Source organism: Peromyscus eremicus, unplaced genomic scaffold (genome assembly GCF_949786415.1).
Source record: "Peromyscus eremicus unplaced genomic scaffold, PerEre_H2_v1 PerEre#2#unplaced_506, whole genome shotgun sequence".
In the NCBI taxonomy this organism is placed as follows: Eukaryota; Metazoa; Chordata; class Mammalia; order Rodentia; family Cricetidae; genus Peromyscus; species Peromyscus eremicus.
This window is the reverse complement of record NW_026734742.1, coordinates 175,743-200,633: the sequence shown is the minus strand read 5'-3', so window position 1 is coordinate 200,633 and position 24,891 is coordinate 175,743. Positions and strand designations below refer to the sequence as shown.

Here is a 24,891-nt window from a genome sequence, read left to right as displayed (position 1 = left end):
CCAAAGTGTGCCTTCCAGCGAGGAGGGCCGAGGGTCAGACCCTGGGACTTTCAAGGAAGTCAATAAAGGACAGACAGACATTAAAAATAACTGAAAAGGACAATCTGAGGGTGTACCATGTGAAGAAAGGGGGGGGGTGAAAGAGTCTAAGAAAAGCCTTCAAGAAAGATGTAGTCTTCAGTCTCCACGGCAAGACATGAAAGACTAAAAGTGGTCACTAATCCCAATATAGAGCAGGCTGGTACGAACACCACTAAATAGTGGACAGCTTGGGCAACACAGTGAGTTCCCAGGCAGCCGAGGCTATAGTGAGACTGTTTCGAACAAACAGGACTAAAAAGTGACCCTTGAACTTGACGGTATGTATGTCACTGATACAAGGAGGACCACTTCCAGTAGATTCGCAGGGAGAACAGACTGCGTTTGAATCAATGAGGTCCACGGGAAGAGCCCTGGAAAGCGATCCTAGGCATGTTTAAGAGTTAGGTGGTCGGTTAGTTTATGAATGGTGACCAAGTTTCTAAGAGGCCAGCTGAGGAGTCTCGCGGGCATCACCATCTCCCAGACACACTTGTCTGTCCTTGCAGCCATTTCCATAGCGGGGGCGATCCACATAAAGTACAGGCGAGAGGAGGGAGCTACAACGCCCCTCCCCCCCGTGTATGAGTCATCTCCGTGGCAGCCGAGAGCCTGCATGGGAAGAGCTGAATTCAATGAGGTGCCCGTTTCCCGTGAATACTGGAATTCAGTGACTCGGATGGCTCCATGCTGCAGGGAGCCGGGGAGACTCATTCACATTTTCCCACCCGGCACTCCGGAACCTCCATTCAGCATTTTCCAATCAAGTCTCCCCCGACCGAGCCCAAACGAACAAAAGCGCCTTCCCACCCGCACCCCCGGGTTGACCTTCCACCCTCGCGCCCACCGCCAGCCCCGGCCGCGGCCACGTGACCCCCGCCCAGCCTCCCAGCCTCGCCGGCCTCGCCCCCTCCCCTCCCAGCCTTAGCCGGCTCGGCCCCGCCCACCGCGCCCACGTGACAGCCTCTCTCCCACCTGACTGGCTCCTCCCTTTTTCGGCCGAACCCGGCCGCTGTCGCAGCTGCCCGACTCCAAAATGGCAGCCGCGCACGGCACGCACCCGCGCGGCCGGACCTCCTTGACTCGCCGGCCTCCCCGCGCCAGTTCCCAGCCTCCCTCCTCGGGCCTTCACCTACCCGCCTCTGGATTGGCCGCCGGGAATCCCGCCCCTCCAGAGCCCCGCCTGCCATTGGTCACGGTAGGCTGCCCTTCAGAGAGGCGTGGCCCCGCCCGCCCCCCCCTCCGCCCCGGGAGGTATTTTCCATTCCGGTGGGGGGTTGGGGGGCGGGGGGAGGGGAGAGGGTGACGAGGGGGAGGCGGCCGGGAAGGGGTGGGGGCTGGCGGGGGCATCCGGCCGAGCTGGGGGTCCCCGGGCTCCGTCCGGAGGAAGCGAGGCTGCGCCGGTTGGGCAGGAGCCGGGGAGGACGGAGGACTCGGCGAGCGGTCGCCCTGTCGCTGACTGCGCTGCCCCGGCTCGTCCTGCCTGGCCGCAGGTGCCCTGGATGAGGCCGCCCCGTGCGCCCCCGGCGGCTGAGTGTCCCCCCGCGGTCGCCCAGCGCCCGCAAGCGGCCGCCTCTCCTTGCCCGGGTCCCCGCGCCCGGTGCAGTCCTCCTCGGGCGGGCGCCTCCGCACCTCGGCGCAGGCGGCACGGCCCTTGGGCCGGGATGGATCGACCGGGAAGAGGAAGACAAGCCGGGGCATTGAGCCCCTGCGCACGGTACCGCGCGTAGTGGGAGCTTGCGCGCAGTAGGCTCTCGGTACGTTTCCCGAGGCATTGCTTTTCGGTTGGAGTCAGGGCACCTAAAGGGTAGAAGGGGTCGTCTGGGGCTGGTTGGAGGGCATTCGTCATCGGGGTCTTGGTGGGTCGGGACTGGGTGGGGGGAGGTCGTCGGGCATCCCACTGCAAGAGAAGAGGGTACCAGCCAGTTCACCTGGAGCTCCGGAGCTCCGACCTGAGGGTCCTCAAGGTCGACGGTAAAAGGTCTACCGGGAGATGAAAGAAGGAGCCGGGGAGCGTGGATGCGGGAAAAGACTGGAGCATCTCCGGGGGGTTATCCTGGGGTGGTTAGTACAGGATGCGGAGGTGGCCGCGAGGAAGACCCCGCTTCAAATCCTTGGGCTCTTAATAAAAGGCTCTTTGGTGCTGGGGTTTGGGCATCCGAGTGGCTGAAGCGGAGTGACTTTGTGGAGAGGGAGTTGCATTGACAGAAGGATGCTAAGAAACAGCGTAAGTACATCTTGGTTTGCTTCTCAACTTTAAAGGTTTGGGAAGTCAGTCACGAGGTTTTGACATTTTGGCGTTCCAAGCAAAAGGTGGCTTGCTGCTGGACTCTGTCGGCGATCCTTTATTTTAAATTGTATGTGTATATTTGACGGGTTTTTGGCAGTTAGCAGTTTCCCTGGACATTCTTAAAACTGCACCTTTAAACGCTTTGTAGCAGCTTCTGCGTCTACACTGGAGGCTTGCTGCTTTTCAAAGTTAACGTTAGGCTGGACTGTACAGTTGTGATTTTCTGACGTTTATGCTAGAAGACTATTAAGTCATACTTGCTTTTTACTGCTTCTTTACAAGGCCGTGTAAAATTGAACTACATGTTCTATAGAAGTTTAAAATGGCTTTTCTTTAAGTATTGAAATAAGAAAGATGCTGGTATTAGAAAGCAGTGCTAAAATCAGAGTGTTCTCACAGTTGGGAATCTTGGTCAGATGCGTACTTTAATCTTAATTGTCTCGTATTCAGTCCGTTTTTGAGACTGGCTTAGAGACGGAAGCGAGACACACAAGCGCGAGGCCATGGCTGTTGTCGAGTTCACCTTCGTGGCTGTCCTGCGGGGATGTTATCTTTTTCATTCCATTGAAAGGAGCGGGGCTAAGAATTGCATGACTGCTCTTCAGTCTTTTTTTTTTTTTAAGTCACATCTGTATTACCCATTTCACACATTTGTTGAGTCCTTTATGGTTTACAAAATGAAAACTCATTTGATTAGGGAGTACTTAAAATTTAGGGGGAAAAAATTCTGGAGCATACCTTGCCAGCTAATTCAAACATTTCTGCAAAAGGGTGCTAATGTTTTTAATTGGCCTTCTAAGTGCTTGAATAATTACATATTTTTCTCCTTATTGTCCTTGAATTTTACTATTTGTCCTGAGGGAGAATGTACTGGCATACAAAACAGCAGCTTAAAATATTGAAACCTAACACCTTTTGACATTATAATGGCTTCTACATCATTCACCTTGAGAGTCATCTGTGGCAGACCAGTAGTGGGAAGGATTTCCTTTTTCACCTTGTCTGGAGTGGGCTGTTTCCTACTGTTGTGGGCCTAAAGCGAAACAATTCACTGGCTGTGAAGTAATGGTAATAACTTACACAAGATGAGAACGAGAGGCCGGGAGAGGAGATGCCGATGAGTCATTTCTTCTAGAGCTGGAAGAGTAGAAGGTGGAGATGATTATGTTGTAGATTAGGAAACCAAGGCCGAGAGCATTTGAAGGGACTGAATTGCTAGTTGCTATCGAGCACCAGGATTGGTGGGCCTGACTCTGGAGTGGTCTTGGGTTATTTTCCCACTTTATCACATCCATATTGTTTATTTCTAGAGCCTTTTAGTGCCAACTGAAAATAATTTTGGCTTATTTGTGATATTGGTCCTTTGATAGAGAACTTTGACTATTTTATACATGAAATGATGCAAAATTGCATAAGCTTTTATTAAAAATTTAAAACTGTGCTGCATTATTAGTGAAAATGCTAATCATTTCCTCATTGCAAAGAGACAAAACTGTCATCTAGATTAAAATATTAAATGAGCAGCTTAGATTAAGCTAGCGTTCTGTTTTTGTGCTAAAATTAATTGAGACTTAGAATTCAAAAGGGTTTTTGTATTTTTAAGTGAATTGTGTGAAAATTATTTTCTAAGTGTGGGGCTTTTCTTATGTTAAAGTGGATTTTAATTCCTTTAAAAGGAAGTAGAATTACATAATTGTGAAAATACAATTTATGCTATAGTTGTAACAGAGACAGGAGTTGTATTCCAGCCACTTACCATGAAGCGGCCCTGGTTGGGTGTGGTACACTAGTAATCAATAATCAAAGCATTGGGAGGTTGGGACAGGGTAGGCGCTAGGAAGGGCCAGCCAGGGCTACAGATGCATAGTTCAAGGACAGCCAGAGCTACATGGTAAAATCCTAGCTAAAAGAGAGAAAGATGGCGGGAGGGAGGGAGGAAGAGAGAGAGAGGAAAAAGGAAGTACCTACCTTATGACATATTGGTGAAGATTAACTGTGCCTAACACATTAAATATCACATATTATTTTCTGTGTTTCATTAGGTTTAATTAGGATGTATGCTCTTTTTTTTCCCCCTTGCTGTTAATACATTCTTAGGTAATCCTAGGTAAATACACAAACAATTATTTGCCTTAATGGACGTTGAGTGGGAATGGCAAGCTTATGGTTTTTGTTCTGTCTTGGCTTACCTTACACGTTAATTGGATCTGCATATCAAGTTAATGTGTACGTTTCTCTGAATGGTGGGGGACATTTAAATAATGCTATCCCAAAGTGTGCTCTTTTGGCACGTTTCCAGATGGCTCTTCTGACTGGCAGGGCACGTAGAGAGTAGCTCTGAAAAGCTGTCCTTGTATGTGAGAGAAATGTATCTATCTGTAAAGAAAGCCTATTAGTGAAATGAAGTTCTAAGGCTTCCTTAAGGCTCCTTTATCTGTCATGGCTGGATCTAGGGGAGAATGATCCACTCATCTCCTTCCAAATTACCACATGGTGTCACATACTCTGAGGATGTCACAAGGTCTTCTGAGGCTCTTATTTGAAATACTTTTATCTGTATGAGACAGTCTTTGTTCTGGGCTGCATTTCACCCTCCCATAACTGTTATCTTCACCCCTCGTTTCTCAAGCCCCTGTCCTTTTATGTCATTCAGAATTATAAACTCCCCTGACCTCCAGTCCTCAGTGCTGACTGGTAATCAAGAGTCGCAGGTAAGCCAAGCCAACACTCCACTAGTGAGTTACACACTCAGCTCTGGCCCTCTTTTGAGCCTCATCTTTTGTGTGGCCCACACACATGCAAGTTATAAATGTGTACACTATTCCTCTTGCTTATCTGTCTATTGCTATTTTTTTTTTAAATTAATTAGACTCCAATCCCAAACATTGGGTCTGGGAGGAAAATTCCCATTCTCCAGCGTCTCCAAGAAACCCTCATTCCAGTTCATTATTCTGGAACAAAAAGGTGTCGATGCTGCTTTGCAGGTATTCTGAAGAAAATACTGAGTTCTAGAGCTTTCTAAGTGAGTTTAGATAAGGAAACCAAGTTTATAAGGTCCATTATTGATTGCAACTATTTTGTGCTAATGGAACCATGATAAAAATCATTGAATTCTGTTGTCTATAAGTTAATTCCTCATCAACATTTTATTTGTTTACTGTGTTTCTGTGTGTGAGCATGTGCATGTCATGGCAGGCATGGGATTAGAGGACAACTGTAGGAGTCACTTCTCTCTTACTGTGTAGGTCCTGAGAAGCGAACTCAAGCCTCTAGGCTTGGCACCACAAGGGCTGTTAACTGCTGAGCCATCTCTCTGGCCTTATCAACTGAATTGGCTTTATAGCTTTACTCATTAAACCGCTAGGTTTTAGTGATAAATTTGTGTAATTCCAACTTTAAGATGTAGAGTTCTTTTACTTTGCTGTGTCTCAGGCCCCACTAGTATATGACCATGTGGTTTAACATGTTCCAGATGGTGACATTTATTATCTATCATCAGCAGGCCCAGGATCACTGAAGTCACCTGAGAGTCACCTGGAACCATCAAATGTTTCTAGGGTTATAGTTGTCTTTCACTTTGATAGAATTTTAATGTTTGAAAATTGACCAACTTCTAATCTTGTGATTATTGTAGACATAATGATGTTATCACAGTCTAAAAGGACACTTATTGGATTCATGTCATATTTTGGGAATCTGTAGAAACAAAACAGGTTTTCTTTGGGTCTATTACATATTCACATACACTGTCATTGAGGTATAAGAGGCATTAGGTTGTTTTCCCGTTAGATTGGAGAGAATATATGTTAGCAAATATTAAAAACTGTGTGACATTGAGAATTGTCTGTCATTCAGGGTGCATGGGCTGAGTAGAACACAATGCCTTCTTAGCCTCAATGTAGATGTTAGAGAATGCAAGATATGCAACATAACAAATTCTTCATCTGCACTGGCCACCTATCTTATTTTTAAGGAGAAAGGGGCTTTTGCATCTGGTTAGAGCAGACTAATTGGAAGGGTAATTAGGCTGAATTGTTGGCTTGTGTTGATACTGGGTAAATTTTACTTGGGTAGTTTAAAGGAAAATTAGTTGCCTGCCTTGATGTGTAGGTGAACAATTGAAATAATTGATTTGAAAGAGACCATAATGACACTGTTCCATTTCCACATGATCATATATGCGTTTTAACACTGTGGAGAACCAAAATATGCCACCCTAAAATATAATTCTTTGGCATATTTAGAAAAACTGTCGACACTGGAATAGTTTTAAGGAGCTGTCTTTTTGTAGAAGAAATTTCCGTCTATAAAAGAAGTCTACACTAGTAAACAGTGATGCAGGCGAGCCTTCTCCGAGCCTCCCTTATCTCCTTAGAGGAGGATCTAGGAAAGATCTCATCAGGAAGAGAGATTAGAGGACTACACCTCACTCAGACAGATTGCCACAGGGCATCACCTATTGAGCACCTTCCTAACAACACAACCTGTTATTAACTGCCTTGCTCTGCGGCAGCCTCCCAGGGCTTGTTCCACCTCCTCCCCAACCCTCTGTTGCTGTTCTTTAGGGCACTATGTAAACATCAATCACTTGGCCCTTCTCTGCCCACTGTCTTGTGGCCCGTAGTTTGCCCTTCTAAGCCCCGGGTTCTTCACCTGTACATCAAGCTTGAGTTGAAAATATTACGGAGCGGGAGAAAGTGTATCTGTAGTGAATATGTATGGGCTGTTCTTCCTGTCATTTCCTTTCTAACAATACAGTGTAACAACTAGTCACATTGCTTTTACCTGTATTAGTATTACAGAGCAGCTGGGAATGGAGCTCAGTTTGCAGAGTGCTTGCTTAGCATGCACACAAAGTACTGGATCCCCAACACTGCATGAACAGGGTGCAGCAGTACCTCTATAAACCTGGCAGAAGTAAGGATAGCAAGTTCAAGGTCATCCTCAGCTGTATGGAGGTCAAAGCCAGCCCAAGCCATAAGAAACCCTGCCTTTAAAAAAAAGGGGAGGGGGCGGGATGGGAGGATGTATATAGATTATATGCAAATATTATGCTATTTTGCATTCTGTATGGGGGATCCTGGGAACTGATCCCCTGGGAAACTGATCTTTGATTGTTTTAGATCTAAAGGCTATCTAAACATTAAATAGGACATCTCATGTTTACATGAGACTGCAGTCTAACTCTTACCCTTCATTTTGATCAGTACAAGGACCAGCTTGATTTTACTTTTTTTTTTTTTAGTAATTTAAAAGACTGTAGTGGAAGTTGCCAGATTTGTAGCTGATGCCATGTGCTGTTCCAGGTAGTTAAGCCAAGCCAGCAAGGAGAAGTTTCAGGAACATCCCTAGATGAGCTTGTAGCTCATGTAGCATGGAGATAATACATTTGCAGGAAGATACTCCAAATTCTATTCATAGGACCTGACTTGTGACCCAGGAAGGGGATCCAGAAGTTGCATCGATGGCTTCCTTGAAGGCATTTATTACAGCTGCTGTTGGGCCAGAAAGTCCAAGAATATATGGAGAGTTGTTGGGCATGGTTCTGCAAACAAAAGTGGTTTTGTATATAACAGGAATTATCAAAAGGTTCCCATTTTTGACCTGGTATTTTACAGCCGTTCTTTCATTTGCTACCAAGTCCGAAAGGTAGGTGGCATTATCCAGTTTATCCAGATGAACTGACTCAAGGACACGGAGTGACTTTCCCAAGACAGCTATTATGTGGTGGATTTGGGACCAGGGCTCTAGCCTTTTGATCACTAATCCTGCACGTATCTCAGGATATTAAAAACATCTCTTAATAGTTTCATTTAGGGCTTATGAAGTACTTTTAACTCCTTGCCTAAGGAGTGTATATAAATACTTTGAAAGGATTTGTAGACCGTGTTTAAATTATATTCTCTCTCCCTCCCCCCTCCTCCCTCTCCCTCTCCCCCCCCCCCTCTCTCTCTCTCTCTCTTGTGTGTGTGTGTGTGTGTGTGTGTGTGTGTGTGACTCTAGTGTGTGTGTGACTCGTGTGTGTGTGTGTGTGTGTGTGTGTGTGTGACTCTAGCTTCAGGTTGTCCTGACTGTGTGTGTGTGTGTGTGTGTGTGTGTGTGTGTGTCTCTAGCTTCAGGTTGTCCTGACTCTATGTAGCCTAGTGTTGCCTTGAACTTAAGAGATCTTTTGGCCTCCAACTCCCTTCTTTTGGAGTTTTAGGAGCTTGGTAGAACAGGCCTATAATCCTAACATTTCAGAGGCTGAGACAGGAGCATCACAAATTTGACTCCAGCCTGACTGCTACATAGCCTTAGTAAAACTTTGAACAGAAGGAAAAGTGGGGTGGAGAGATGACCCAGTGGTTAAGCTCACTGACTGCTCTTCCAGAGGACACAGGTTTGATTTCCAGCACACACATGACAGATCATAAACCATTTATAACTCCAATCATAGGGAATCTGATGCCTTCTCCTGGCTTCCATGAGCACCAGGGACACACATAGTACAGAGACAGACAGACATGCAGGCAAACACATAAATAAAAAAATGCACATAAAATTTAAAAAATTAAATGTAAAAATGTTTTTAAAAAGAAAACACCTTTTTAAGAAAAACTAGGGATGTTTTGCTGTGTAGTTTTGCCCTTTGAAATTGGTAGGTTGGTTTTGGCTACTTGTACAATATTTCTTTGGTTGACTTTAATTCTGAATCATGAATGGTCTTTAGCAAGGAAAATGTTGTTTAGTAGGAAAGGCACCAAGGTAGGTGTCCATGATGTGGCTCACTGGAGTAGGGAGTAGTGAGGGACAAACCTTAGGGTCGAATTGGGTCGGGCCGAAGTTGGCCTGGACTAAAGGAAGGCTTGAGCAGAGCAGGTGGATCAACGCAGGGGTGGGGGTGGGGGTTGCAGCAAGTTAGGTGAATCATTGAGCCTCATAATGGTCTCAACGCTGAGACAGAACACAAGAAAGCACCAGGACAGCTTTCACTATACATGGTTTTCAATATAATTTATTCATTTTTATTTCATTTGCATTGATGTTTTGCCTGTGTGAAGGTGTCAGATCTTGGAGTTATAGAGTTATGAGCTGTCATGTAGGTGCTGGGAATTGAACCCAGGTCCTCTGGAAGAGCAGTCAATGCTCTTAATGCCTGAGCCATCTCTCCAGCCCCTGTACATGGTTTTTTATATATGCACATTTGTACTGTTACACGTGGAAGTGACTTTACAGTGAGCAAGTGAGTGTCTGGGAAAGTCGTGTGTAACTTTTAAGTGTCGTGTACGTGAGAGTGGTGGATAAAGAAACACTCTTGTGAGGGAAGACAGGCAGGAGAAACCAACGTAGAAGACACACTGGGGGGCGGGGGGAGCAAAGACTACAGTCCCGGCACTCCGGAGCCAGAGGCAGGTAGAGCTCTTGAGTTCGAGGCCAGTCTGGTCTACAGAGTGAGTTCCAGGACAGCCAGAGCTACACAGAGAAACCCTGTCACGAAAAAACAAAAACAAACAAAACCCCAGTCCAGCAGGAGACAGATGTGAACAGAGTTAAATTAAGTGCTCATTGAAAATCACAAATCAATAAGTTACCAATTGTAACAGAGTTTGCTGTTCCTATAAGGAAGAACTCAGCCTATAGTTGAAGCATCTTTCTTTTTAGTTTATGCAGATAGTGTTGATACGGATGTGAAAATAACTAATTGAGAGTTGGCTATATTGTCTGATTGTTTCTTCACTCATTTCTACACAAGGTTAGCTAATGGCTTTAATAGTATAAGGGAGCTCATAAAATAAGCTGGGTTGGGTTACTGTCTAATCTGTATTATTAAAAATGAAAGGGCATAGTGTACCTAAGGGGAGGGTAAAGTTTGAGTATAAAAGAAAAATGAAGAATAGACTAGATCCAAGGTAGAGTGGGAACAAATGAAGAAGAGTCCCAGGTGCCAGGTTAGAGTGGTTTGAATTTTTATTTGGCTATATACATAGGAGAGTAGCACTGGTTGGCATTTTAGAAAAATGGCCATAGAGCTAATGAATAGAATATTCTGGAGGGAAGAAGCCTGGAGACCTTACTCTAAGTACTTATTTCATATGACAAGATGAGTGAGCAAGCGAGTGAGGCATTCCCCTCTGACTTCTCCCTGGGAGATCACAATCCAGGATGCCATTTAAATAAGGCGGAGTCTGATAGTGGGAATCAAGGAATTTGTGGTAGACTGGAAAGGACAGCTGGGTTCAGTCTCAGGCCTTGGGTTGGTCCTACAGGTGGTAAAAGTTGAGGATAGGCAGGCTTGGCAGTAGAGTTCATATATGAACTCCAGAGAGGGCAATGTTGAGTTTGCATGTACACAGTTAAAGATGTCAGTTCAAATACAGGTCTAGATCAAGAGCCTGACCGTGGGACATACACAGCTGGGAGGCGGCATATAGTTTGTTGTTAAAAATCATGAAGTATGCAGATAACCATAGTTTCTAAATGATAGTACGTTCAGAGTAGAAAGTCATGAAAACAGAAGTATAAACATTGAAAAAATACTTGCCTGATCCTGCCACCCAAAACTTACTCGCTGTAGCCCTGGCTGTCCTGGAACTCACTGTGCAGACCAGCCTGGCCTCAAACTCCCAGGGATCCTCCTGCTTCTGTCTCCCAAGTGCTGGGGTTAAAGGTGTGTGCCACTGGCCGAGAATCTGCTCCCTTTGAGAATCTTTGTTGCCTTGGGCTGTGGGGTCCTCTGAACAGACATGAAGCGGGAAGGCTTTTTTCAAGTCTAGTACAGAGTATCCCTGAGCCACCATGTTTCTCTTTCTCCCTGACCCTCCAGCCGTCAGTGTGTAAGGCCCTGAGAGGAAGGCTGGAAGAGTGCTGGAAGTTCGCAGCTCTCCCTCAGTGGATGGTTCTCCACGTAGGGGAACAGTAAGGTTGAGATGCCCGCTTTCAGGAAAGTAAGCACATCTGTTAGAAGCGAGGTCTTCCGGCCCTGAGAGGAATGTGCGAAGAATCCGGTGGTGATTGAGTTTGGTGGAAAAGAGGAACTTGGGTTTGGCTTGGAAGGAAGTAGACAAGACTGTGGAGCGGAAGGAAAGACACTGGGAAGGAGGGGACATGGGCCAAGAAAGAGCACTAAGGAGGAAAGTGCAGGAGCCGGAGGATTCGGGGATTGCAGACGGTCTCCTGTCACTGTGACACAGCACCTAAATTACTTGGTTAGAAAGACGGAAGGCTTGTCTGCCTCGGTGCTGGAAAGTCCAGTCTGGGATTGGTGGGCCCATTGCCTTGAGCTCGTAGTGATGGAACACATCGTGGTGAAGTGAGTGGCCGAGTGAAACAGCCTGTCTGTCTTTTGACCAGAAAGCAAAAAAGAGAGAGACCAGAATCTCATAATCCCCTTTGAGGGCATGCCCTTGGTGACCTAAGGACCTTCCCCTAGAGCCACTTCTGAAGTGTCTAATGCCACCTCCTAATAATGCCACCTTTAACACTGGGCCTTTGGGGTACTTTTTTTTTTTAACACATCCCAAGACTGCAGCATCCCACCCCCTCCCCCTCTTCCCTGTCCTCCCCCCAGCCTACCCCTCCTCCATATTCACTCAGAAAGGGGCAGGCCTCCATGGCCTGGGCTTCAGCAAAGCATGGTATATCAAGCTGCCCTAAAACCAAGCCCCTACCCCTGGATTCAGGCTGGGCAAGGCACTCCAGCATGAGGATTAGGTTCCCAGGAGCCAGTTGAAGTACCCGGAGTCCCACATGTGGACCAGGCTACACAGCTGTCCCATGTATGCAGAGGGCCTAGGTCTGTCCCATGCAGGCTCCCTGGTAGTTGGTTCCCATGAGCCAGGCTAGTGGTTTCTGTGGGTTTTCCTGCGATGTTCCTGACTGGAGAGCATTCTAATCCAAACTAAAGCAGTTCGAATTGGGGTTAGTAAGAAACTAGACTAGGTCAGTGACTGAAAACTAAACTTTGCAGTTGGGACTCCCAGGAGCAGTTTAGTAGAAAACTGAACATGAGCAGAGATGATAACGTAATAACAGCAGTTTATCACTAAAATAGCAGATATGTTTATTCTGTTTGTGATGCCTGTTCGTAGTCTAGACGGCACCAATTACTATGTACAATCTAAGTCCCGCGTGTCTTCTTCCTTTTGTTATGATGGACCTCTGTAACAGTGATTCTTAGAAGTCCTGGACTTGAGAGCGTCACGGGTTTCAAAATTCTGGTTTGGTAAGTTAAGTGACTCTGGTACGCATGGCCTTCGGTTCAGAGTTTGCAAAGGACCGTTCTACAGGGTGGGCAGGCAGTAAGAATCACAGCTTCGGGTCGTTGTTGTCCTTTAAACACATAAGAACCAGAGACTGATATACATGCAGTAAATACAAACACGCCAAGTGTACCTCCCTCTTTACTTCTTACCTGTCTCATGTGCCGGCCTGGCTTTGGTCCCCGCCTCCACCTCCCTCTTTATTTCTTACCTGTCTCATGTGCCGGCCTGGCTTTGGTCCCCGCCTCCACCTCCCTCTTTATTTCTTACCTGTCTCATGTGCCGGCCTGGCTTTGGTCCCCGCCTCCACCTCCCTCTTTATTTCTTACCTGTCTCATGTGCCGGCCTGGCTTTGGTCCCCTGCCTCCACCTCCCACCCTGGCATAACCTCCAGTTCTGTACTTTTGATGATTGATAGATCATATAATTCACAATTTGCACCAGTCCAAAAGGATCCCTGTGCTCCTTCAATCTTGTGTTCTCTTTTTTCCATACCTGCAATCAATGTTCTGATTTTTTGATCCCACTATAAGATGATTTGGAAAGCTGTGTAGGGTAGCTTGGTATAAAGATCTTGCTGAACAAGTATGAGGACCTGAATTTGGGTCCCTAGCATCTATGTGAGAGCCAGGTGTGACTGCATGTGTCTGTAACCCCACAGTAGGTCCCAGGGGCTTGATGACCAGCCAGTCTAGACGGAAGGGCAAGCTTCAGGTCCAGCAACAGACCGTGACTCAAAAACAGGTGAAGCGCAGTAGAGGATGATGCCTGGTCAATGCCTGACTTCACACGTGACACCCATGCCCAGGTGCTCATACGGGCACGCCGCGTGTACATCCAAAAAGAAGACTACTTCTGTCGTCGGTCATAGAACTGTGTGAAAGAAGTAGTGCAGAGCGCATCCTCTTGTACTTTTGATCAGGGCGAGGTTTTGAGGTTTTCCTGCGTTACAGTGAGGGTCATTTTTTTGTATTTCTTTTCAGCTGCAAGCTCGAATTACATGTGGTTTGTTGTGGACAGGGTCGTTCCCAGCTTTGGACTGTTGTGAGTAAAGCAGCAATGAACAGTGGATGGGCCGAGTTCTCCTTTCACTCAGGGCATACCTACAAGTGGAATTGCTGGAAATAGTTTCTGAGGTGGATTTCCCACTTTACAGCCTGTGATGGTTAGCTTCCTGTCAGCCTGATTGGATCAAGACAGACCCCGGACATTAGATTAGAAGACTCATCTTCCGGGAACTGTTTAAGGTTGCCCCACCCTGAATGTGGGGGGCACTACCAGGTGCAGACATTTCTCTCCGCCATGTGGCTTCTGATGACATTAGCCACGTCCTCCTGGCCATGGTGGGATGAGACTGATCTAAAATAAATGTATCTCCTTAAGGCAGTGCTTCTCAACCTTTCCATACAGTTTCTTATTGTGGGGACCCCCAACCATAGAACTATTTTGTTCTACTTCCTAACTGTAATTTTGCTACCATTATGAGTCGTAATGTAGGTATCTGTGTGTTCCGGTGATCTTAAGGGGTCGCGATCCACAAGTTGAGAACCACTGCCTAAGGTGTTTTTCCTGGGTAAGTTGTTACAGGGACATAAAACTGACTGACACACCCGCTCATTCACAGTCTGAGAGTTTGTGCATCGTCCCCTCGCCGCTGTGATCTGGTGATGAGGGGAGGGGGCTCATTGTGCTGTGAACTTCTCTTCTGTGGCAATTATTGATAATTGAGTACGCTATTGTGAACATATTTTCCTTTGTTCAAAACAGCCCATTGTCTATTTACTAAATTTTAGCCTTTTCTCTCAGTCTGTGGCTTGCTTGTTCCTGATGGTGTCTTTCATTTTATTAGTATTTTCTTTTATGTTAGAGTTTTCTGGGTCCTCTGCAGCAATGCTGTATATCTCTGTTGATTTGGTTCCTTGAGTTCTTGAGCAGTACTGTGTACTTTTCTGTGGAAGTATTTTCAAGAAATTTGTAGTATTTTTACTTTCAAATCCCTGTTTCTCCACTCTTCTCACAGTCTTCTCTTGTTGTCTGCCCTGCGTGCTCTGCCCGGGTACCACAAACCCTTGAGCCTTGGCGCCTCAGGTCAGGCAGACTGGCCGTCGGGTTCCCTCCTGTATTGAGATTCCAGGCAGTCAGCTGATGCAGCCCTAAGCATTTTCCTAAGAATCTGACTCATTTTCCTCCTCTCGGGGATTGTTTCCTATCACCTGTTTCCTAGTCTCAAACGTGTTCTTTGTTATTGTTTCTAGCAGGAAGACACTTCTAGAACTCATAATTAGCAGGCCAGATCTTTTGTCTTCACTTTTGACATGGGAAGAATATCCCTGTGTGTAGCTAAACCTGAGAAAAGACAAGACTTTCAAGTATAGATTCTGCTGAATGGAAACCATCTTTTGACTTTGTAAAGTCAGAAAATCCTAAATTGAGCCGTCATAAACTGGGGCTATCTCTAGGGCCTGACTTATGCTTGTCATACAGGAGGTCTAGCCAGTCCCTTTTAACCCCAGTACCTGGAAATGGAGTGTAGTTCATCTCATCTTTTCCTTTGGTGATTATCAAAGCCCAGGCTGATCTTGGACTTGGATTCATCCTGCATAGGCCTCCCTAATTTTCCTTTCGGTTTCTCTATTTTGTTTCTGGTGCTGGAGATTTTGTCTAGGGCCCTCCACACTGGGCCAGGCAAGCCCTTCCCACTGAGCTGCAGTTTGCTTGTTAGTCCTAAGTAGGTGATACTGAGACTGTCCCCAGCATCTTAGGCATATGGACCTGGAAATTCTTCACAAAGTCCCTTTAGTGACTCAGATTGAGAGATACAAGAATGTAGTTGATGAACAGTAGTAGACTCTAGGGTGGCACCATTTATCTACTCATTCAGAGATGACTTTAGTGTGAGTGTCTCGAATGTAGTCTCTTTAGCAGTTGCAGATCCAGAAACTCACTGTGCCTGGGGAAATAGATCTTTGGTTTAAGCAAACTTAGAGAAGACTAATATAGGAGACAGTTTATTTTTACATCTTTATTAAGATTAGACAATATCAAAGCATAATGGTCTATTGGCCTACACCTCTATTATGATCTGGGTCCGCCAGCCGTCACAGCTTGTTCTTGTCCTCAAGGTTGGAGACAGTGGCTCGTTTTCCTATATTTATTGGTAGACTTGTGAAGGGCTGTATTGTAGGCACACCGTTTAGTATCTTGAGCCTCAATTTTCTCTTCAAAACACTGATAATAACCAGCTGCTGTGTAGATTTTCATTTGGTTTTATGGTCCTGGGATTAAATGTGTCTCCTTGGGACAAGGTGCGTTACCATGGGCTATTCCCAGCCCTTATTTTACTTTGAGACAGGCTCTCACTTAATTGCCTAGGTTGGCCTTGAACTCGTTCTATTGCCCAGGCAGGCCTTGAACTTGTGATCTTCCTGCCTTAGCTTCCCAAGTAGCTACGACTATAGGCCTGCATCATTAGGCCTCTTATCTCCTACGATTGTTGTAAGAGCTAAATAAAGTAGTTAAAGTGATGAGTGGCCTGCTTTGCATTGGCTGCTAGTCAGGAATTGTTAAGAGGATTTGTTTTCTGAAGGATGTGTCAGGTGTCCAGGGCAAGTGGAGGTGGGGAGTTGGGAGATGGGTGTGATCAAGACACACTGTTTACACACATGAAATTGTTCACTTTTAAAAGAAGGTGGTTTTCTTCCACTTAGAAGGTTCAGCCTGAGGCTTAAAGCTGTTCTCACTTTAATTACAGACATTGCTGGCAACTGTCTATGTTATAGAGTGCTAATAGTGCTTGATTTTGGTGAATATCTCCTAGAGTGAAGACCTGTGACACTACTTTGCATAGGTGATTTTTCTCTGAGAGATCACTCTGTTAGTATTTGTCAAGAATCTTTGTTCCCTCCAACCATAAACCATCTCCTTAGGATACTTTTCAAAAGGAAACATTTAAAGTACAGTGAAGGTAAGGGCGGTGGAGATAAAGCCATCATGTGCGTTAAGAACTTCCCTTGCTAGAAGTTTCTACTGTGTCTCCCAGTAACAATTTCTGAAGTATAAAGGAAGGTAGAGTTGAAATTGTGATGACAGCTACCCAGGGTCCCCTCTGAAAGGTGAGTACAGGGTGGAATGGGGGAGTCCAGCAGGGCATGTCACAGGAAGACAGGTTCCATCTCAAGGTCATGACGGTACAGGATGCAGTCTGTGTGTTCCTGTTCACTGAAGTGCAGTGTTTACCATGAGTAGACACCAGAAGGAAAAACGGCAGCTGTAGCTTAACGGGTGTGCTTTTATAGAAATTTCTCTGGCGTTAAAGAGAATAATTTTTTTCCGGCAGGTAAGAAAATTAAATTAACTTAATTCCTTTGCTTTCAGATGGAAGATTATTGACAGTAATTACTGGAAATTTGATTGTCAGTGGTTTGCCTTATGCCTAGAAAATTCTGGTTCAGGTCCTCTTTTTAGTAGGTATGTAGTGCAGAAGAGCAATCATTTTCTCTTACTAGCCAGTCTGGTCCAGCTTCCAACACTGGACTGTTCAGCTCAGATGCATACGGTAGAGGCTTCCCGTCGGTCAGTTTGACAGAATTGCGTTACAGCTCAGTATCCAACCCACAGATATGAGTTACAGTTCAGGAGCCTGAGCCACAGCCAGAGCCAAAGCCCTTGGCACGGAAGCCCTTTTTGTGTTTTCCATTTAAAACTTGGGTATACATTTCTACACCTCACCTAGGTGTTTGCGGTTACTAAAAAGAATGTAAGAGTGTCCTTCCTCTTTGGAATGTTTTTTCTGTGGAGATGATTTTGATGTCCCTGAAATTCTCTGAAAAGACAAGAATGAATTGTGGTATTAAATGTAAATTCTTTTTGACAAATCAACAGAGACAGCAGAACATGATGTGGGTGTGAAAATAAAATGGAATGGTGGAGGGCAGAGATGGGGAGGAGCTCCAGAATAAGAAGTTGGGTTTTGTGAAGTGAGCATCGTCGATGGCAGTAAGTGAATATTGGGCTCCAGGTGCTGCATCTGTTGACTGTTCTCAGAGGGGCGAGTCTGCGTCAGGAGAGGCTGGAGACCAGCAGCCCCTCAGTGGCAGAGAGGTCTAGGAAAGTGGAGGAGAAAGATACGTTTGAGAGACAGATACTGGAGGGAAGTATCTGTTGAATGAGGTCATATAAATGGTGTTGAGTGGAGGGAAAATAAAATTCTCCTAAGGATTTTTTTTTTAACAGAATTCAGTGAAAACGAGGCGGTGGCATCCCACTTTGGAGAATTGTTAATTTAGATACTGTGAACTTGATGTGCATTGAAGAGCAGCCATATTGGAACTGACTTTGATGTTGCTGGTAGACTGATAAAATAATTGTAAGTGTGACCCAGCAGTGCATTTCCCATACCCATCCAGCTTACTCAGGGAGGTAAGAATTAGCCGAGAAAACGCTTACACTGTGAATGTAAGAGCACATGGTTTCACTGGGGGACAGGGAGACATACGTAAAAACTCCTAAATTTTCCTTTGGGGGACTGGGTAGATTGCTCAGTCAGTAAATTGAGTAAGTGATTTGTGGTACAGGCGTGAAGACCTGAGTCTGAATGCCTACCACCCATAGTTAAAAAAAAAAAAAAACAACGGTGTAGGACCGTGCACCTGTGACCCGGGCACTGGGAACGCAGGGGCAGGAGGATCCCCAAGGCTTGCTGGCTGTCAGTCTGAGTCGTTGAGCTCCAGGTTCAGTGAGAGACCTTTGAAAAGGTAAGACAGGAAGACACCTGGTGCCGGTGTCTGGTCGCCACGCGCACACACATACACAAATAGGTACACACATGGCCGAGGAGGGGTGTCCTATTAACTTAAGGAGCTAGGTGAATTTTATTAAATGAAATTCATCATACCCAGAAAACTAAGGTTTTCTTCCCTACGTGTAAATAAAGGAGTGGAATTCTGATTTCTTCACATAGCTAGCGATGTGTAGAATGGGGACAAAAGCCATGTTGTTGAGAACAGAGTAGCATCTTAGAGACACAGATACAGATAAAGTGTCCAGGAGAACTCTTCTTGTTTTATTGGACAGTGTCTTGGACTTGGCGTCTTAGCCGTGGGCTGTCCTGGTGGTCGGTGTTACGCGGCATCACGTCTTTTTCTGTTGTTTCTTCTCTCAGTAGCAGCATGTCTGGATACAAGGGACTGCACTTTGCTACTGGCACTCTTGCGAAGCGTATTTCCTCTTTGCCAGTTCACTGTAACTCAACACTAAGCCCCATCGGGGTTGTTTGAGACTTGAGGTAATGTCGAGGGGACTGGAATCTTCATTAATTTTCCGTTAACTGTCCTGTGCCTCCTACCCTTGTCTCTCTCCTTAACTCACTTGTCCCACCTTTTCTTGGAAGTTTTTTTTAAATGCTTCTTTTAGTTATTTTTCATTTTACATATAACTGTGGGTTTATAATATGAAGTAAGGTTGGTATTTACCAAGATCTAGTTCAATTTTAAATACACTTTTTTCCAACTTGAAAATTAATACACATTGAATCAAATGCTTAGAAATTTTTGAAAGAAAAAATGAAATTACAATAATCAATAACAATGCAGAGATCTTCACAGTGGTATTCCTTGTCTATAAGTTTAAAAATATTTTAAATTTATTTTTATTTCTTGTACATAAATGTTTTGCCTGCATATTTGTGTGTATACCACATGTATTCCTGGTACCTGGAGGTCAGAAGGCATTGGATCCCCTAGAACTGGAGTTACAGACACTTGTGAGCTCCCAAATAGGTGCTGGGAAGGAGTCTAGTCTTGCATGGACAGCAAGTGCTCTCAACTGCTGAGTGGTCCCTCCAGCCGCTCTCTGTAAGTTTTGTTCTGTTGAGTAGGTCTGTGGGCCAGCTAAGTGGTTCAGCCAGTAAAGTGCTTGTTGCACAAGCCGGGAATCCACGTTTGGGGAAAAAGAGAACCAGTTGCCAGAAGTTGCCCTATGACCACCACATGCACCTGCACATGCACACATCATACATGTGCTCACATACACAAGGAGGATTTTTAAATGTTTGTATATAGGTGCTTTTGGTACTGAAATCAACTTAGATGCACTCTTTTTAATTTTCTTTTAATATCATGAACATTTCCAGGATAATCAATGATTCTGAAACAGGCATTCCAGTCCAAGAAAGTACCTCACAACAGAACCAATTACACACTCCGTTGTTCAAATCTTAGATGGTCGTCATCTTCTTATTTATTTATTTATTTATTTTGGTTTTTCAAGACAGGGTTTCTCTGTGTAGTTTTAGTGCCTGTCCTGGATCTCACTCTGTAGACCAGGCTGGCCTTGAACTCAGAGATCCGCCTGGCTCTGCCTCCCAAGTGCTGGCATTAAAGGCATGTGCCACCACCACCCAACAGATGGTCTTTTAATAAAAATACCCAGAGCCAGATACCAAGGTGAAAGCTGAAAGACCAGAGAAGCAGAACAGCAGCCACTAGTTCTTACCTCGATGAAATCCTCAGCCTAAAGAGAGTGAGTTCCTGTCTTCTCACGCCTTGTATACCTTTCTCTGCCCTGCCGTATTACTTCCTGGGATTAAAGGCATGTGTGCTTCCCAAGCAAAGGCCTGAGATCTCAAGTGCTGGCATTAAGGGTGTGTGTCACCACTGCCTGACCTCTGTGTCTAATGTAGAGGCTGGCTCTTTCCTCTGATCCCCAGGCACGTTTATTAGGGTACACAATATATCACCACAGTCTTGCAATGCTTTGCTCATGCGCTGTGTGTGTAAATCTTAAATTCTTATCTGATTAGTTTTTTAAAATAAAGTTAGGTTTGTGAAGCTGTGAGTGAAAAAGTTCTGCATAGTTTTGAAGTTCTAATATATGATACAAAATGCTATGTGAATTTAAACTCTCATGAGAAAATGCAAAATTCCTATATTCATACTAAATAGTTCTATTAAAAACCATCGAGGTTGCTCAGTGGATAAGGGCACTTGTTGCCAGGTCTAAAAGTCTGAGCTCAAGCCTTCAGGATGCACATGGTGGAAGCAGAGAACTGACTCCCATAAGTTGTCCTCTGGCCTCCACATGCTCACCACCACCACCACCACTACCACTACATACATACATACACACACACACACACACACACACACACACACACACACACGAAAATTAATTTAAAAAGGCAGAGAAACAACTTGCCAGATTGGTAGGTAAAGATCTTGCATCACATTTCAATTATATAGGAATTCATTAAAAACCTTACTTCATATTTATCGAGTATACATCTGATTTGTGATTTTTCTACACACAGCCTTTTCCGTTTTCTGCATTTTCCCCTTAGAAGTGAAGTATTTTAACTCTTTGCCATATGTTGAAAATGTTTTGTTCTACTTATAATTCTCCTCGGGGTATGTGTTTTGTTGTGCAGAAGTCTTAAAGTTTGATGTCACTGGTGATTTGTGTGAGCTGGCCCCAGTAGTCTTGAGCATTTGGACACCTGGTCCCCAACGGATGGCACTGTTTGGGAGGCTAAGGAAAGGTGGCCTTTGGAGGGGCTGTGTCACTCAAGGCAGGCTTTGAGAGTTTAAAGACTCTAGCCCTTTGGAGTTTGTTCTTTGTCAGTTCAAGATTGACTAGCTCCCAACTCTTCCGCTGCTGCCTGCCGCCATGACTATCTGCCATGGTGGATTCTTACCTGCTGCCATGACTATCTGCCATGGTGGATTCTTACCTGCTGCCATGACTATCTGCCATGGTGGATTCTTACCTGCTGCCATGACTATCTGCCATGGTGGATTCTTACCTGCTGCCATGACTATCTGCCATGGTGGATTCTTACCTGCTGCCATGACTATCTGCCATGGTGGATTCTTACCTGCTGCCATGACTATCTGCCATGGTGGATTCTTACCTGCTGCCATGACTATCTGCCATGGTGGATTCTTACCTGCTGCCATGACTATCTGCCATGGTGGATTCTTACCTGCTGCCATGACTATCTGCCATGGTGGATTCTTACCTACTGCCATGACTATCTGCCATGGTGGATTCTTACCTGCCACCATGACTACCTGCCGTGATAGATTCTTAACCCCTGGAACTGTCAGCCTAAATAATCTCTTTGTTCGGCAAGTTGCCTTGGTCATACAGTTTATCACAGCAACAGGAGAAAAGAACTAATCCAGTCACTGAAGGTTTTGTTTTGTTTTGGGTGGGTTTGTTTTTTGTTTTGTTTGTTTGTTTGTTTGTTTGGTGAAGTCTCATTGTTTATCCAGTCTTGTCTCAAACTTTACATTCCTCCTAAGTTGGTCCTCAGCCCTGGAGTGCTGGAATTACAGGTGTTGGCCAACACCCCAGCTTCGCCGAGTCTCTGCTCATGATTTCCTTTGGTTTTTTTCTAATGCATTTGGTTCAGTGGGGTTTTCCATCACTTTGAGATGTCTTCCATCTCCGATGTTTACAACTATAACTTTTACATTTCTAATTTTATTTTTTTTAAAGCAAAATCTTGCCATGTAGCAGTTGTTCTTGATGCCTTGGCCTCTTGAGTCCGGAAGTGCAGGGATGTACGGCCATGCTCAGCTTGTTGCCACTTTTTAAAGTGGCAGATTGTGTTGTTCTAATCCTTTGACTTCTCAGCATTCCTCCACACAATTTGATACTACTCGGGTTTTGAGAAAACTTGTCCCTTGACGTTTTATTACCATACACTTCCAGAAAGGATGGTAGATAGTTGACAGACCAGTATTTGGATATCTACTGTAATTGGTCAAAAGTTCTAATATCTAAATATAAAAATATTTCAGAAATTTAAGAAACAATGGGAGAGAGGAAGAGGAATATAAACCAAGGACTTCCATTTAGGCCTTCTGCTAGTAGTAGAAATTTTTGAAAAGGAGGAACTGGATACATTCCGACTCTCTTCTTTACATTCATATTAAGTGCGTGGATGTTTTGCCTGCATGTGTGTGATTACCACGGCCTCCCTGGTTCTTATTTCCTTCTGCCCGCTCAGGAATAGCTCTCATCTGATGAGCTAGTCTTCTGAACTAGCTGTCAAGGGAATGGGACTTCGTAAAACCGAGGGAGAAGTACCCCGTAGCACGGGTCTTCAGGAAAACTCACAAGCCCAGCAGCTGCTTCTCTCTGCGTTACCCCAAACGTCTGTTTTGTCGGGGTGGAATAGTAGGTCATTTCTATTTTCTTCATTATGCTTTTACGTATTTACAAAACACATGGACTTGTGGCATGTGTCACGAAGCATCTTTCTGAACCTAGGTCTAGAAACTACAGACCACGACTAAAGAGGGAAACACTCGCAGAGACAAGACGAGGACTTGCCAGAGATGCTTCGGAACAACCGTGAGCACACACATTTCCACATCAGAGAGCTAGACGAAAACACTAGTCACAAAAGGGATTCAGAGTTGGTATGGTGGTGCATGGTTTTAGCCCCAGCACTTGGAGGAGAAGCTAGTGGACCTTTGATTTTGAGACGAGCCTCATCACCATAGCCAGGTCTGCATAGTCTTTAAAAAAATGATTTTTAGTTGTTTCTCGGCAGTTGATGCGTCAGATTTTATTTCAGGTCTGTTAACAGACTGAAGGTTTTTGATGGTCCTGTTTCAGAGTAAAATTCCTGCATGGTAATGGATAAAGTAAGTAAGAGATTTGACTTGGGATTTATATCTTAATTTTAGCTAGTATGTTTCTCTGCATTTATTAAGTGAATCTAAAACATCTGATTTGCTTTTACCCTTCCCAGTACCTTTCTCAGTCAGCTCTCTGAAGAACAGACTAAGTTGAAGATATTTACATTTTCTTTTTTCTTAGATGGGAGAGCAGCTAGATCACCTGTAAATAAGTGAGAAAAGAAACTACCCGACTGGTTTCTTTCTTTGATTTATTGCAAGCTGTCAAATTATTTGAAGCTCGTTATTTCTCTTTGGAACTAAAATTGGGCTAGAAGAGTGTTATCCTTAAGTATGTAAATGAGTGGTAAACGTATGCTAAGCAATTTTAGATAAAAAGGAGAGTGTTCTTAGAAGCACTTGAGTTCTTAGATGTGTCTTGTGGTGTTTCTTTGGACACTTTGAGTCGCTGGCATTAGAAAGGAAGGAGACAATCGGAACACATTTACTCCACAGTAGTCTTTGTGAGTTATCAGGAAGTTCCCCGGATTAGACACTTTGCTGGAGTAAGATACCCACTAAGTTCTTCGGTGGGAAGTCACTTGCTTTGTTCAGCCAGTTTCTTGCTTAACTGCCTTTTGGTGTGAAGAGAGATGTGAAGTGGTCTTGGTGTCTTCTGCCCTGGGACGAACGGCCTTACAGAGCAGGGCCGATGGTTCCACTAATCACACGTGGGTCTAGTGCTCAGGGACAGGCCTTGCTTCCCCCCTGCAGACGGAAACAGAGGCAGGAGTACCTCACCAGGAATCTCCCTGGACGTACAGAGCCTTGCCTTCTGCTTCTGTCACTAACACAGCCGTCTCCTCTTGCATTGGCTGTGCCCCAGGAGCTGCCACGGTAGAGCCCCAAGCTGTACTTGCCTTATATCCTGTTGTCCTCATAAGAGAGGTGGTAATTGTCCCTATTTTTAGATGGCAAGGTTGAGACATCTCACCCAGCTAATGAATGCTTAAACACGACACTGGGTCCAGCTGAATCTAAAGCATGTGTTACTTGTGTTAGAGCTTAGAATCTGCCAGGGACGCTGGCAGATAAGAAACGTTTCAGTGACCGATATGTTGGTTATATATCAGACAAGATACTTTTCCATAGAGAATGATTAGGATTTTATGGTTTCTAAATGTACAGTATCATAGAGTACAACTTAAACCATAGCAGTGTTTTATAGACTAAAAAGGAAGTTTGAAACTCAAAGGAGTATTATGTTGCTGGACCTTGTCCAGGATTGTACAGATTAGCCATCCATAGTTTATATTGTAGGTGAGCTGTATGTAGCTCCCAGCTGCTAAGGAACATTGAAGTCCCAACACTCTTTCCTAGGAAAAATGTAGGAGCTTGAATGATTGATAGAAATCTCAGTCTGGCAGGTATTAGACATAGGAAGATACTTAGGTTTGTGGTGTGGCCCAGAAGACTCAAAGGGAAATTGTTTTTTAAAAGGAAAAAAGGAAAACCCTGAAGATAGGCAGTGTTGTAGCATGGCCAAGCCTCTGCTGTGTGTCTTCAGGAGCACAACGCTTTATGTGTACTTTCTGATCGTCACAGCAGACCCATGATGTAGGTATTATCCTCCGTTTGCCAAAAGCCCACTTAGATTCTG

The 24,891-nt window shown here is 44.8% G+C and overlaps 1 protein-coding gene across 1 annotated transcript in view; it reads left to right on the top strand.

Annotated features, from left to right (window-relative positions):
• The first annotated feature begins 1,453 nt into the window (after nt 1–1,453).
• The window catches only part of Socs5 (suppressor of cytokine signaling 5), a 40,829-nt gene continuing 17,391 nt past the window's right edge, over nt 1,454–24,891 (top strand). The window contains exon 1 of the mRNA XM_059252919.1: nt 1,454–1,835. The gene's annotated coding sequence lies outside the window, so the exon portion shown is untranslated. The remainder of the gene's footprint in view (nt 1,836–24,891) is intronic.